Consider the following 14,738-nt stretch of genomic DNA (forward strand, 5'->3'; position numbering starts at 1 on the left):
TACACAGAAGATCCTAAAGATATCACCAGCAAACTACTAGAGCTAATCAACGAATTTAGTAAAGTCACAGGATACAAAATTAATACACAGAAGCCTCTTGCATTCCTATACACTAAAAACAAAAGGTCAGAAAGAGAAATTAAAGAAACAATCCCATGTATCATTGCAACAAAAAGAATAAAATACTTAGGAATAAAACTACCTAAGGCGGCAAAAGACCTGTACACAGAAAACTGTAAGATACTGATGAAAGAAATCAAAGACAACACAAACAGATGGAAATGTATACCATGTCCTTGCATTGGAAGAATCAACATTGTGAACATGATTATACTACCCAAAGCAATCTATGATTCAAAGCAATCCCTATCAAATCACCAATGGCATTTTCCACAGAACTAGAACAAAAAATTTTACAATTTGCTTGAAACCACAAAAGACCTTGAAGAGCAAAAGAAATCTTGAGAAAAAGGAAAAAAACAAAAACAAAACAGCTGGAGGAATCAGGCTCCCTGACTTCATACTATACTACAAGGTTACAGTAATCGAGTCAGTATGATACTGACACAAAAACAGAAATATAGATCAGTGTAACAGGACAGAAAGCCCAGAGATAAACCCATGCACCTACGGTCACTTACTCTACGACAAAGGAGGCTAGCATACACAATGGAGCTGAGACTCTCTTCAAAAAGTGGTGCTGGGAAAACTGGACAGCTACATGTAAAAGAATGGAATTAGAATATTGTCTAACACCATACACAAAAATAAATTTAAAATGGATTAAAGACCTAAATGTAAGGCCAGCCACTATAAAACTCTTAGAGGAAAACATAGGCAGAAGAAACATCCTTTAACATAAATCACAGCAAAATAGTTTTTGACCAACCTGGAGTCGTGAGAATAAACAAACAAACAAAAAAAAATGGAACCTAATTAAACTTAAAAGGTTTTTCACAGCAAAGGGAACCAAAAATAAGAGAAAAAGACAACCCTCAGAATGATAGAAAATATTTGCAAACAAAGCAACTGACAAAGGAGTAATTTCTAAAATATAGATACAGCTCATTCAGCTTAATATTTAAAAAAAAAACCACAATCCAATCAAAAAATGAGTGCAAGACCTAAATGGACATTTCTCTAAAGAAGACACACAGATGGCCGACAAACACATGAAAAGATGCCCAGCACCACTACTTACTAGAGAAATGCAAATCAAAACTACCATGTCATACCAGTTAGAATGGTCATCATCACAAAATCTATAAACAACAAGTGCTGGAGCGGGTATGGAGAAAAGAGAACTCCCTTGCACAGTTGGTGGGAATGTAAATTTATACAGCCACAATGGGAGTTCTTTATAAAACTAAAAATAGAACTATCATGTGACCCAGCAATTCCACTACTGGGCATATATCCAGAAAAAACCATAATTCAAAAAGACACATGCACCTCAATGTTCACTGCAGCACTATTTACAATAGCCAGGTCATGGAAACAACCTAATGTCCATCAAACAAAGAATGGATAAAGAAGACATGGTACATATATATAATGGAATATTATTCAGCCATAAAAACGAATGAATTGGGTCATTTGTATAGACAGGGATGGACCCAGAGACTGTCATATAGAGTGAAGTAAGAAAGAGAAAAACAAATGTCGTATTCCACACAGATACGTGGAATCTAGAGAAATGGTATTGACGATCTTATTTGCAAAGGAGAAATTCACACACAGACATAGAGAACAAACATATGCATACCAACAGGGACAAAGGGGTGGTGAGATGAACTGGGAGTTGGGATTGACATGTACACACTAGTGGTACTATGCATAAAATAGATTACTAATGAGAATCTACTATATAGCACAGAGAGCTCTACTCAGTGCTCTATGGTGACCTAAATGGGAAGGAAATCCAAAAAAGAGGGGATATACGTGTACGTATAGCTGACTCACTTTGCTGTACAGTAGAAACTAGCATAACATTGTAACTTAACTATACCCCAATACAAATTAGGGGAAAAAATAAGCTAACTCTGAGTGGGCCCAGAAATTAGATTTAACAAGCGAAGACTTTAAAGTAGCTATTATAAATATGTTCGAAGAACTAAAGGAAACCTTGCTTAAGAATTAAAGGATAGTGTAACGGCAAAGAGTCAACAAATAGGGAATCTCAACAAAGAAACAGACATAAAAAAAGAATCTAATGGAAATTGAGTTGAAATGTTTATAGCCAAAATTTAATAATATATGAGAGAAGGTCATAGAAGAAAAGTCAGTGAGCATGAACATAGATCATTAGAAATTACTCAGTCTTAACAACAGAGAGGAAAAAGATTAAGGAAAAATAAATAGAGCCTCAGAGACTGGTGGGACAACAATGAGCACATCAACATACATGTCATTGGAGTCCCTGAAGGCTAAGAGAGAAAATGACAGAAAAATATTCAATGACATATGGCTGAAAAGTTCTCAGTTTGATGAAAATAGTAATTACAGACCACAGAAATTCAACACACCCCAAAGAGAATAAATAAGAGGTCCACACCTAGATACATCACAGTCAAGTTACTGGAAGCCAAAGACAAGAGAAAATATTGAAACCAGTTAGAGAAGATGACTCACTATCTACAAGAGAACAATATGATTAATGATTGATTTCCTGTCCAAAACCACAAAGACCAAAAGAGGATAGAATCATATATTCAAACTGCTGAAGCAAACAAACTTGTCAGCCAAGAGCTTTATATTTAATAAAACTATTCTTCCATAGTTAAAATGAAGTAAAGACATTTCCAGGTGAAGACTGAGAGAATTTGTTGCTAGCTGACCAGCTTTACAAGAAATACTAAAGGAAGTTCCTCAGGCTGAGAGGAAGTGGCACCAGACGGCAACTTGAATCCAAAAAACAACGACTTTACAGGAAATGGAAAATATATCAGTAAATGTAAAGTATTTATAAATATATTTCTTATCTTAATTTCTATAAGAGTCATATAACATTTTGTAAAGCTACAATTATAACACAAGTTTTAAGCTTATTATACATATATGTATACTATATATATAACAATAGCATAAAGGAAGGGTTGAAATGGAGTTATGTTAGAGCAAGGTTGCTATATTTTACTGAAATTGTCAGTATTAACATGAACTAGATTGTGACATGTAAGAGGTATATTTTAATCCCTAGAGTAATTATTTAAAATATATATATTTAAAATAGTTAAAAAATCAGAAATAAAGATGTTACACTTAAAATATGTGTGTAACACACAAGACAGTAAAAGGAAAACAGAACAAGATAAACTGCAATATATAGGAATTAAATAGCAAAATGAAAGACATAATCCAATCCTATCAATGATTATATTATAAATCATTCAATGAAAAGGCAGAAATTCTCACATTGGCTATAAAACACAATTCAAAGATAAAAAATGGAAGGACAGTAAAAAAAGAGAAAAATATTTACCATGTAAGCAGTAACCATAGGAGAGCTGAAACATCTATATTAATATCAGACATATGGACTTTAAAACAAGAAATATACTGGCGACAAAGAGGTATTTCATAACGATAAAAGTATCAATACATCCAGAAGACACAATAAGTGTGTATACATACCTAACAACAGAGTCCCCAAATATATGAAGGAAAAATTGACAGAACTGAAAGAAAAACTAGACAATTCTATAGAGATTCCAATATCCAACTTTTGATAATTGACAGAATGACTGGATAGAAAATGAATAACAGTAGGGAAGACTTAAACTGAGCAGAATACACATTCTTTTAAAATGCATATGAAACATTCTCCAGGATAGGTCATAAGCTAGACCAAAAAATAAATCTAAATAAATTTTAAATGACTGAAATGGTGTTAGAGATCACAAAAGGAAGAAACTTGGAAAATCTCCAAATATTTGGAAGTTTAAACAATGCACATCCAAATAACCCATGGACAAACAAAGAAATCATAAGGAAAATTTTAAAACATGAATTTAAAATAAACAAAGCACAGCTAGATCAGTGGTTGGCGGAACTCATAACACTGAAGCTATATTAAAAAAGAAGAAATATTACAAGTCAACTACATCAATATTCCCATTACAAAATTAGAAAAGCACAAATTAAACTTTAAGCAGAATAAAGGAAATAACAAAGATTAGTGTAGAAATCAGTAAAACAAACAAAAAACCCAACACAGAAAATCAGTTCAATTAAACCAAAAGTATGTAATTTGAAGACTAAAAAAAAAAAGATAAATCTTTAGCTAGAGTGATTAAGAAAAAGAAGGTGAGAAGACAGAAATTACCAAAATCAACAATGAAAAGAGAGGACATCACTCCCAATCTGATAAAAATGGAAGGAATTTTAAGGGAATATCATGCTGCTGCTGCTGCTGCTGCTAAGTCACTTCAGTTGTGTCCGACTCTGTGCGACCCCACAGATGGCAGCCCACCAGGCTCCACCGTCCCTGGGATTCTCTAGGCAAGAACACTAGAGTGGGTTGCCATTTCCTTCTCCTTGAAGGGAATATCACAAAAGACACAAAGTACCAAAACTGACTCAGGCAGAAATAGAAATTCTGTATAAAGCTATAATAAGTAACTGAATTTGTAGTTCAAAACTTTCAGTAAACTCTAGGTCTAAATTATTTCACTAGTACAACTATAAATGGAGTATAACCTTTAAAAATTGTGAATCACCATATTGTATACCTATAACTTGCACAATAATATTTTAAATCAACTATACTTCAACTAAAAAACAAGAACAAATCAACCTCATCTAGGTACTGCTCTGAGGAGGCTTTCCAGATGTAATTAAGACCCCAAATCAATTAACTCTAAGACAGGGAGATATTCTCAGTGGGTCTGATAGAATCATATGGGCCCTTAAAAGATGGTAGCCTTTCCCTGGTGAGCAAGTTTTGAAGCATGAGAGGAGTTTCACACGAGGGAACAGTACAGACTGAACTGTGTCTGTCCCAAATTTTCTATGTTGAAACCCTAACCCCAACAGGACTGCATTTGGAGACAGGGCTTACAATAAGGTAATAAAGGTTAAATGAGATCACAAGTGTGGGGCCTTAATGTAACATAGTTAGTGTCCTTATAAGAGGAAGAAACACCAGACAATGCCCCTCTCTGCATGTTCACAGAAAAAAGGCCATGTCAGGCCACAACAAGAAAGCAGGGAGAAAGGTTCTCACCAGAAACCAACTCAGAAAGCACCTTAATTTTGGACGTGTAGACTTCAGAACTGCAAGAAAATAAAAATTTCCTTGTTTTAAGCAACCCATTCTGCGGTGTTTTGCTGTGGCAGCCCTAGCAGACTACTACAGAAAGATTCTCCACTGCGTGTTTCAAAGACCGAGAGGGTCGTGTGACCAGGAGTATGGAATGCGGCCTCCAGCTGATAGCCATCAAGGACACAGGGTGCTCAGTCCTACAGCTGCAAGGAACTGAGTTCTGACTCGTCAATTCATCCTAGAAGAGAACCTCAGGATCCAAGGAGGACACCCAATAGTTTTTGGCCTCATAAGAACCAGGGCACAAAACACAGTCCAGATGTTTCTCAAACAGAACTGGGCGTTAATAAAGGAGTTTTAAGCTGAATAAACAAACAATTTCACTGGTAAATTCTAATCACAGTTAAGGAAGAAATAATACCAGTTCTATACAATCTTTTCCAGAATAGAGGAGGAAACACATCCCAAACTCAATTTATTAGGGCAGCATTACTCTGATGATAAGATGGTTGGATGGCATCACCAACTCAATGGACATGAATTTGAGCACACTCCCAGAGACAGTGAAGGACAGGGCAGTCTGGCATGCTGCAGTCCATGGGGTCACAAAGAACGGGAGATGACCTAGGCACTGAAAAACAACAAACCTGATACCAAAATTCTAACCAGCAAAGCCAATTAACAATTACCAGGAAATAAAAATAGAATCTGGGTAATAAAGTCTAATTTTTTTTTCTTTTCCTTTCTATTTCTTCTGGTTTCACTTGCTCACAGGGTGCACCATGCAGAGAGGGCTTCCACCGAGAACTTCAGACCAGGGTTCCTAGTGTGCAACACCTGCAGCAGACAGCTTAGCTCCGCAGGCTGTGTGCAGAGAGACTTCATCTGCGCACTGCAATCTAGAGCGCAAGCTGCAAAGGCTCCAAGAGAACTCTGCCCCCTCCCCAGTTAAGGAGAAGCCTATTGAGCAGACTGGCCCACAGTCTATGAGAGGGAGCCTGTGCTCTTTTGAGTGCAAGCTTGCACTGAAGCAGAGATCAAATTGGCAACATTCACTGGATCATAGAGAAAGCAGAGGAATTCCAGAAAAACATCTACTTCTGCTTCATTATCTACGCTAAAGCCTTTGACTGTATGGATCACAACAAACTGTGGAAAATTCTTTGTGTGTGTGGGAAATTCTTAAAGAGGTGGGAATACCAGACCACCTTACCTGTCTCCTAAGAAACCTGTATGTAGTTCAAGAAGCAACAGTTAGAACCAGACATGCAACACAGACTGGTTCAAAATTGGGGAAGGAGTACACCAAGGCTGTATATTGTCATCCTGCTTCTTTAACTTCTATGCAGAGTACATCATGAGAATTGCTGGGCTGCATGAAGCACAAGCTGGAATCAAGATTGCTAGGAGACATATCAATAACCTCAGATATGCAGATGACACCACCCTTATGGCAGAAAGCAAAAAGGAACTAAAGAGCCTCTTGATGAAGGTGAAAGAGGAGAGTGAAAAAGCTGGTTTAAAACTAAACATTCATAAAACTAAGATCATGGCATCCGGTCCCATCACTTCATGGCAAATAGAAGGGGGAAAAGTGGAAGCAGTGACAGATTTTATTTTCTTGGGCTCTAAAATCACTGGGGATGGTGACTGCAGCCATGAAATTAAAATACACTTGTTCCTTGGAAGGAAAGCTATGATAAATCTAGACAGCATATTAAAAAGCAATGACGTCACTTTGCCGATAAATGTAGAGTCAAAGCTATGGTTTTGCCAGTAGTGAGATGCTGGACCAAAAAGGTGTGAGAATTGGTCCAAAAAGAAGATTGAGCACCTAAGAATTGATGCTTTTAATTTGCGGTGTGGGAGAAGATTCTTGAGAGCCCCTTGGACTACAAGGGGATCAGACTAGTCAATCCTAACAAAAATCAACCCTGAATATTCATTGGAAGGACTGATGCTGAAGCTAAAACTCCAATATTTTGGCCACCTGATGGAAAGAGCTGACTCACTGGAAAAGACCCTGAAGCTAGGAAAGATTTAAGGCAAAAAGGGAAGAGGGCAGCAGAGGATGAGATGGTTAGATAGCATCGCTGACTCAACGGACATGAATCTGAGCAAACTCTGGGGGATAGTGAAGGGCAGGGAAGCCTGTCATATTGCAGTCCATGGGGTCACAAACAGTCGAACACAACACAGCAACTGAACAATAACAACTTCTTTGATTAAAGAAAAACTTTCCTTTGCTTCTGAATCAAATTCAGTTTTGTTCTACTGGCGTGAAGGACATAGGGCAGAAGGATCTTTGTTGGAGACCGACCTGAGAGGGCTGGTAAAAAAGCCAGAAAAAGATATTTCAAAAAATCAAACTACAGCCCCAAATTCCACATGAACATTCGTGCAACAATCCTTAACAAAATATTAGCAAATCAAATCCAACAGTATAAACAAAAGGATAATACATCACAACCTAGTGGATTTTATCTAAGTAATCTACATCGTGAATAATTGTGTCTGGATCCTGGAATGATGGGTAGTTTATTTTCCTCTTAAATTTCAATAATGAACATAGCTTAATTCTTCAACAAGAATTAAGATATTCTTATTTTAAAGAAAATCCAAAGAATTTTCCTCCAGTATTTCCTGTGTAGATAGGGAGGGGAAGAAACACTGATTTGGGTGAAAGAGTCATAAAATAAAAATGTTTCTACAAAGTAAAAGATGAAATAAAAGTATGAAACAACAAAAAAATAGTAAATAGTAGATAGAAGTTTACTGTATGACGCCCCCTCCTTCTTCCCCCAAACAACCAAGAAGGAGTTAAGGAGAGTTCTCAGTGGAAACCAGGGGCCTCTCAACACCCCCAGCCGTTCTCTGCATGGAAATGCTTTTGCATGTAAACAAGAATCAAGTTCTGTAATTTGCGTGGTACTTAGCTCCTCTTTGAAGGAAATGTGACGATGAAGTCATCAAAGTGGCAATTTTTTTAAATGGCCTGGCATGTGCAGAGAAGAGAAATTCCTGAGTGCTAATGCATTCCCTGTTCTTAGCAGAGACCTTGAACATTTTTATAAGTAAAAAGTTGCTCCAGCACCAAATACTGAATAAGGTTATTGTGCATTTGAGAGGGGTAGTCTCTGCTGACAAGAGACCAGAACTGGCCTACCTCTGAAAGCGCTGCTAGAGATTTTAAAAGTAATTTTACGTCACTTATATCTTGTTTTGCAGTTTGCAGAAGGAAATGGCAGTTGATAAACAGAGCAATTTCTCTCCTTACTGATCTCCTTTCCCCCCCGCAAAGCTCTGGCTCACAGCTCTATGACACCATTTCTTCTCCCTGAGTCTGGACCAGAGCGGACTTGTTTGGAGAATAAATCTTGAGACAGGTGAAGCACAGCCACTGAGCTGGTGCTGGTGAGCAGCAGGGTTCCACGCCTGCGGCTGTGATGTGTGGGATCCCTCTCTACCCGTGTCCCAAATTCTCTTAACAAAAAGCAACCACTTACGCTAGAGACAGAAGGTCCAAAATGCTAATAACTGTAGGAAATGACAAGTTGGGCTGGTAGTCAAACTAGAATGCAAGCGACTGATACAGAGGGGTTTCAAACAGCCAACTACTGAGAGTTCTGGGTCCCACGGAGGAGGAAGGGAGGTTTCCTACAGGATTTCTGCTCACACTTGGAAGCCAGCTCTCTACCAGATCTAAAAACTGCTTCTATATTCTTGTCAAAGAACAGCTTTGGGTCCTTGGGGGTTCTGAGCTAAATAACAAATACCCAAGAATTCTATGATGCAACATGGCTGACTTCATACAAATAATTACCAAATTGCAGCTCTCATTCGGGGCACATAAAGTACCAGAAGTACCAGACATAGTACATCCCTAATCAAAAAAGCAAAGGCGCCAGGCCTAGTTACCTGAGGGCTTCCCAGGTGGCCCAGGGGTAAAGAATTCACCTGTCAATGCGGAAGACACAGGAAACTTGGGTTCGATCCCCAGATTGGAAAGATGCCCTAAAGAAGGAAATGGAAACCCACTTTAGTATTCTTGCCTAGAGAATCCCATGGACAGAGGAGCCTGATGAGCTATAGTCCATGGGGTTGCAAAAAGTCTGACATGGATACCTTTGGGGGCAGGTATTATTTTGCCTAATACAGATGTTGGTAAATAATGTGAGTCTCTGACTGTTGAATTTCACAAACCATTTAAACAAGCAAGCTGTTCTGGTCATCTGTTTCTGTGTAATGAACTCATTCTCAAACTCAATGGCTTAAAACAACAAAAATCATTTATTTCCCTCACAAACCTGTAATTTGGGCAGGGCTTGGTTGGGACTCATCTTCGCTCCATGTGGTATCAGCTGTAGCAGTTCCACTGGAGCCGTGGGGTCCACTTCCAAAAGGGTTCACTCAATTCCGGGCAAGTTGGTGCTGGCTATCAGCTATGAGTTCACCAGTGTTATTGGCTGAGGCGTTGATTCCTCTCTCCCTGGGCCTTTTCTTACGGCTGCTTGGGGTTCCTAACAGCATGGCAGTTGGGTACCAAGACGCTCAGGAAGAAGCTACAAGGCTTCCAATGACTTTGCTTCAGAAGTTCTTGAATGTCACACTGACTGCATTTTTAATAAAGTAAGTTTATTACTTTATATACATTTTTAGCCGAGCAAGTCACTAAGGCCTTCCCACATCCCAAGGGAAGCAAATTAGATACACCTCTTAGTGGGAGAAGTGCCAAAGAATTTGTGACCATCTTTAATCTACTACATACACACACACACACACACACACACACACACACACACACACACGCACAAAGTGGAGGAAAAAACATAGTATTGTCATATTTTATTTTGATCAATAGGAATATGAAAAAGCAAAACCAAGAATGTTATCCTCTAGTGTATTATCCAATCCGTCTTTTTAAAAATAGAATGTATTGACTGGCTACCCTGGGTCTTTGATGCTGCGAACAGGCTTCCTCTGGTTGCAGAGTGGGAGCTGCTCTCCGGTGGTGGCGCACAGGCTTCTCACAGAAGTGGCTTCTCTTGCTGCAGAGCACAGCCTTTAGCACGCTTGGGCTTCAGTAGTTATGGCACACAGGCTTAACTGCTCCGTGGCATGTGGGATCTTCCTGGACCAGGGATCAAACCTGTGTCCCTTGCATCGCAAGGCAGATTCATAACCACTGGACCACCAGGGAAGCCCCCAATCTGTTTCTTAAAAGAAAGCATTTTTCTTCTACCAAAAATATAGAAAGGACATGGTACCAGAAAAATGGCAGTTCTTTAAAACTGAGCAAGTTTGCTTAGTGAAATCTTTATGCTATACTTGATTTTCACATTTCAGCCTAGGTAGAAAACTAGGTCACGGGTAGGGCGTCCAGATGGGCCTTGGGAAACCACCAGGCATAAGGCACGAGGGCCTCTGTGGTGCAGAGCAGCAATCCACTACCGCCTCCTCGGCCTGGTTTGCAGCCAGACTATCCACAACCCCACGTCCTGCTGGCTCCGGGGCCCTCCTGCCCTGTTCCATTTGCAGTCCCCAGGGACCTGCCAGTGCACAAGTGGGCAGAGGGATCTGCCCGCTGTCTGAGGTTTGCCTTGGGGCCTCCATAACAGGGCTTTTTCTTTCTGGCAGTGGCAGGCTCACAGGCCCCATCCTGGGCTCCTTCCAGTGTGGCTTTTGCTCTGTGGGCTGGGCTCTTCTGACTCTGCAGCCTGGACAAGGCAGTGATACAGTGGCCTGGGACATGGGAAGCCGGCCTAAGACCGCTACCTTCACCCCATCTGGGTTGATCCGAATCCCCTGGGGGAAGATTTTCAGGACCAGTCTCTGCCCTCTGTGAAACCCTGACACCTCCTGGATACCGTGGTGTCCCCAGGTTTCACAATGGAAAGTTTTGAAATTTTTTAAATTTACTTATTAAAAAATTTTTATTTTTACTTTATTTTGCTTTACAATGAAAAATTTTTTTAGATCAACAACGGATCTTTACTTGGTCTTCAGAGAGCAAGGTTGTGGAGATCTCTGAGCCAAGTTAACACTGCGTTTCTGCCTCTCCCACCATAGCCAGACCCAGGAAGGCCACAGGGCCTGGCGTCACTGGCGTTCTTAAAAGGATGAGGGAGGTTGACCTATGGAAGGAAATCACTTGTTCACAGCCTGCTCCTCAGGTGGCTGAGGACTGATTTCTCCAGTGTCTCTGACCTGCACAGAGACACAGGGGGGCAGGGATAGCCATACCCTCTGTGTCAGAGCCTCTCTCAAGGCCTCAGCATCGCAGGGAGTAGAAGCCTGGCTCACTCACTCCACAGACAGCAAAGTAGGACATTCCCATAGTTCTCAATGCAGAGTGAGAGGCCAGTGTTTACTGTTCACCTTACTCCTTTTAGGCGTATAGTTCCCTCTTAGAGAAGTGAACTCAGGTCAGTTCAGTTTAGTTCAGTCGCTCAGTCGTGCCCGACTCTTTGTGACCCCATGAATTGCAGCACGCCAGGCCTTCCTTACCAACTCCCAGAGTTCACTCAAACTCATGTCCATCGAGTCGGTGATGCCATCCAGCCATCTCATCCTCTGTCATCCCCTTCTCCTCCTGCCCCTAATCCCTCCCAGCATCAGAGTCTTTTCCAATGAGTCAACTCTTCGCATGAGGTGGCCAAAGTATTGGAGTTTCAGCTTTAGCATCAGTCCTTCCAATGAACACCCAGGACTGATCTCCTTTAGAACTCAGGTTGGACTCCTATAATTAAAGTGTTTGTTGAAGTGCTCAGCAGTGAGGCCAGCTGAGAATCCCAGGACTGGAGATATAAGAAATACAGCCAACATTCAATTCACGAGTCACTCAGTTTCTTGTATACAATAAGCCAATAACACAGGTTGTCAAAGGAAGGAAAACAGAAAAGGGGGTAACAGTCATTCCAAGGAGAAGTCCTAGAAGGAGGCATCTCAGCAGGAGCAGTGGTCCCCTGCCCAGGAGCAGGTCCATGCTAAGCGGGAGCAGGAAGAAGTCACCCTCGGCTCTGACAGAGCCTCGGGAAGCTTGCCCCACAAAGCTCTCAGCGTTGTGGAATCGGGTCCTCCAGTGAAGAGGCTTTAAATCTACAGGCTCAGGGGTCTCTTTTTAAGGAGTCTGCCAGCGATATAAAAGTTACACCCTAGAGTCTTGACACTATCCTTCTGTCCAGTGAAATCTTTCTGCAAATGCTACCAAAGCAATGCTCTTGGTTTATCACTCTAAGATGCTCCCAGTCCTACAGCAGACATTTCAAAACAGCTAACATTCAAGCTCACGTTGGCCATTGTGACTTCATTTTGAACTACTTAACATAGCTTAAATCCTATGTTTTGCACAAAATGAGTAGGAGTCATAACACAAAAGAAATCACATCACAACACACAGGTCTTACTGGAGTAAAACAGCAGACTAGAAACCCGTCATTGTCTATTCACCTACCTTGGAAAACATCTTGTTTTTAATGACAGTTGTGGTGAGGGGCTGAAAGCGCACCCCCTCGGGTGTTTCTCAATATGGGACATCCAGAGCGGGGTTGGGGGTCACCCTTCGCATCTAGTGAGGCCTCTAAGAAGCAGGTCAGCGAGCACAGGCCGGTACAGAGCCCTCTGTTTGCAATTAGCACAAAGAGCCAATTCAACAGCCCACAAAGCTCATCCTCCCTAATAGTCCTAATTAGAAACATTATACATAAGGAGGGGAAACAATTTACACCGACTATAGTATGATCTCATGGCAACAGAGTTGTTTGTTTCTTAACCCTGAGGCTATAGACACACACACGTCTCAAAAAATAATGCATATGTATGTTAAAGCCTGATATTTTCAGACACTCTAGAAAAATGTGGCAGCAGCAATATGCTGTGGCAAAACAGGCTCAGCGCCCCACCTTTACTTTCTTTGCTCTCCGTGTTGGTGAGTGTTAAGATTTGTCAGCAGCTTAGTATTAAAAAAAAAAAATTTTTTTTTTTACAACCTGTTCTTTCTTCTCTCTTCTTACATAACCTTGAAATTTAAACATCTTTCTGTCTGCTTTTTGTCTTTTTTCCACTGGGCAGATTCTGATGATGTTTCCCTTGCTTAACGGAGCAGAAATCAGCATGCGTTTCTGTTTAGCAGTGATGCTGCCTGGAGGAACAGTTAAGTCAGCACGTTACTTGCGTTAACACTGATATTACTTCGCTGTTGCTAGGGGAGCTGGAGAGAAAAGACAATGAGCATAAACCACAGCATCTATCTCACTGATACGTTGCCATCAACACTCTTCTCTCCCCTCCTCCTGAGCGGGTTTTTGTCTTTTAATTTTCTCTGCATTTTTTTCAGTCTGTAGAAGTGGAGCAGAATTCTCCCTTCTGGCTTTGGGAGATTCACAGGGAATGTCACCCAAGCCTCACCTTCAGTACACCCCCATCCCCCATGCCTCTTCTTTTTCTGTCTCCTGCTCCTGTTCCCTGACTACACCTGCAATAGCTGCTGCATAAGTGCATGGTCTGTGGGTCTGCGTTGCCTGGGTTTGAATCTTGGCTCTTGGTCTTGTGATTTTGGGCCACTTCCTTAACCTCTCTGAGCCCATTTCCTCCTCTGTAAGATAGGGGATATGCTGGTCCCCTCCTCATGGCATCGTTTTCAGCATTAAGGATGTGATAAATAGTTTATCTTATCATTTATATTCTCATAGCCTTCTAGATTGTCTTGGAAGTCGGTCCTCAGCAAAACTGATAATGGAAAATAACAGTGTGTCCAGAGTACACATAGTTCATTAGACTCCATATGATGGGTACCATTTTTAATTAGCCACCCCCCCCCCCCCAAACTGTGCTGAACGTAAGGAATTGTTTATGGTTTGGAAAGCACATCAGGACCTTCCCATATTCTGGGGCTGCTGCCTTAAAAGGTCTGGGGAGCATTCTACTCTCCTCATGAACAGGCAAAGACCAATCAATGGAGAAAGCACCCCAACCCTGCTGTACCCTGTTCCCTCCTTCCTGCCAAAACTGAAGCCTTTTCCTATGGGCTGAATAAAAAGTCTTGAGAGGCACCACCTCAGGCTGTACAGGCAGTGGGGAGTATTAAATAACATCCAGTGAATCTGCCTTAAAGACAGTAGTTAAAATAGTTTTTCCTTTAGTTGGATACAAGGTATACTTTGCCATGAGGTTCTTTTGGAGGAAACAGTTTCATTTTCCCACGGTTTTATTTATGTGGAAAATGTTCCACTTTCAGACTCTGCTTAATTCAACAATTTCTGAAAATTTACGAATTTACAAAAGAAGTTAAAATAATTACCAGGGTATGGTACAGAGGGAAGGTTTATTGACCACTGTAACGTATCTTTATATGCACATATTGTATGTTTCCCCAGGACTTTGCTCTGGCCCCATCTCCTCCTTTGCCCAGGAGCCTGGCTTAGCTCTGGCCACTGAGAAACTGCTAGGAGAGAGGTGAAAAAGTACAGCTGAGTGG

This window comes from Ovis aries, chromosome 8 (genome assembly GCF_016772045.2).
Source record: "Ovis aries strain OAR_USU_Benz2616 breed Rambouillet chromosome 8, ARS-UI_Ramb_v3.0, whole genome shotgun sequence".
Taxonomy (NCBI): Eukaryota; Metazoa; Chordata; class Mammalia; order Artiodactyla; family Bovidae; genus Ovis; species Ovis aries.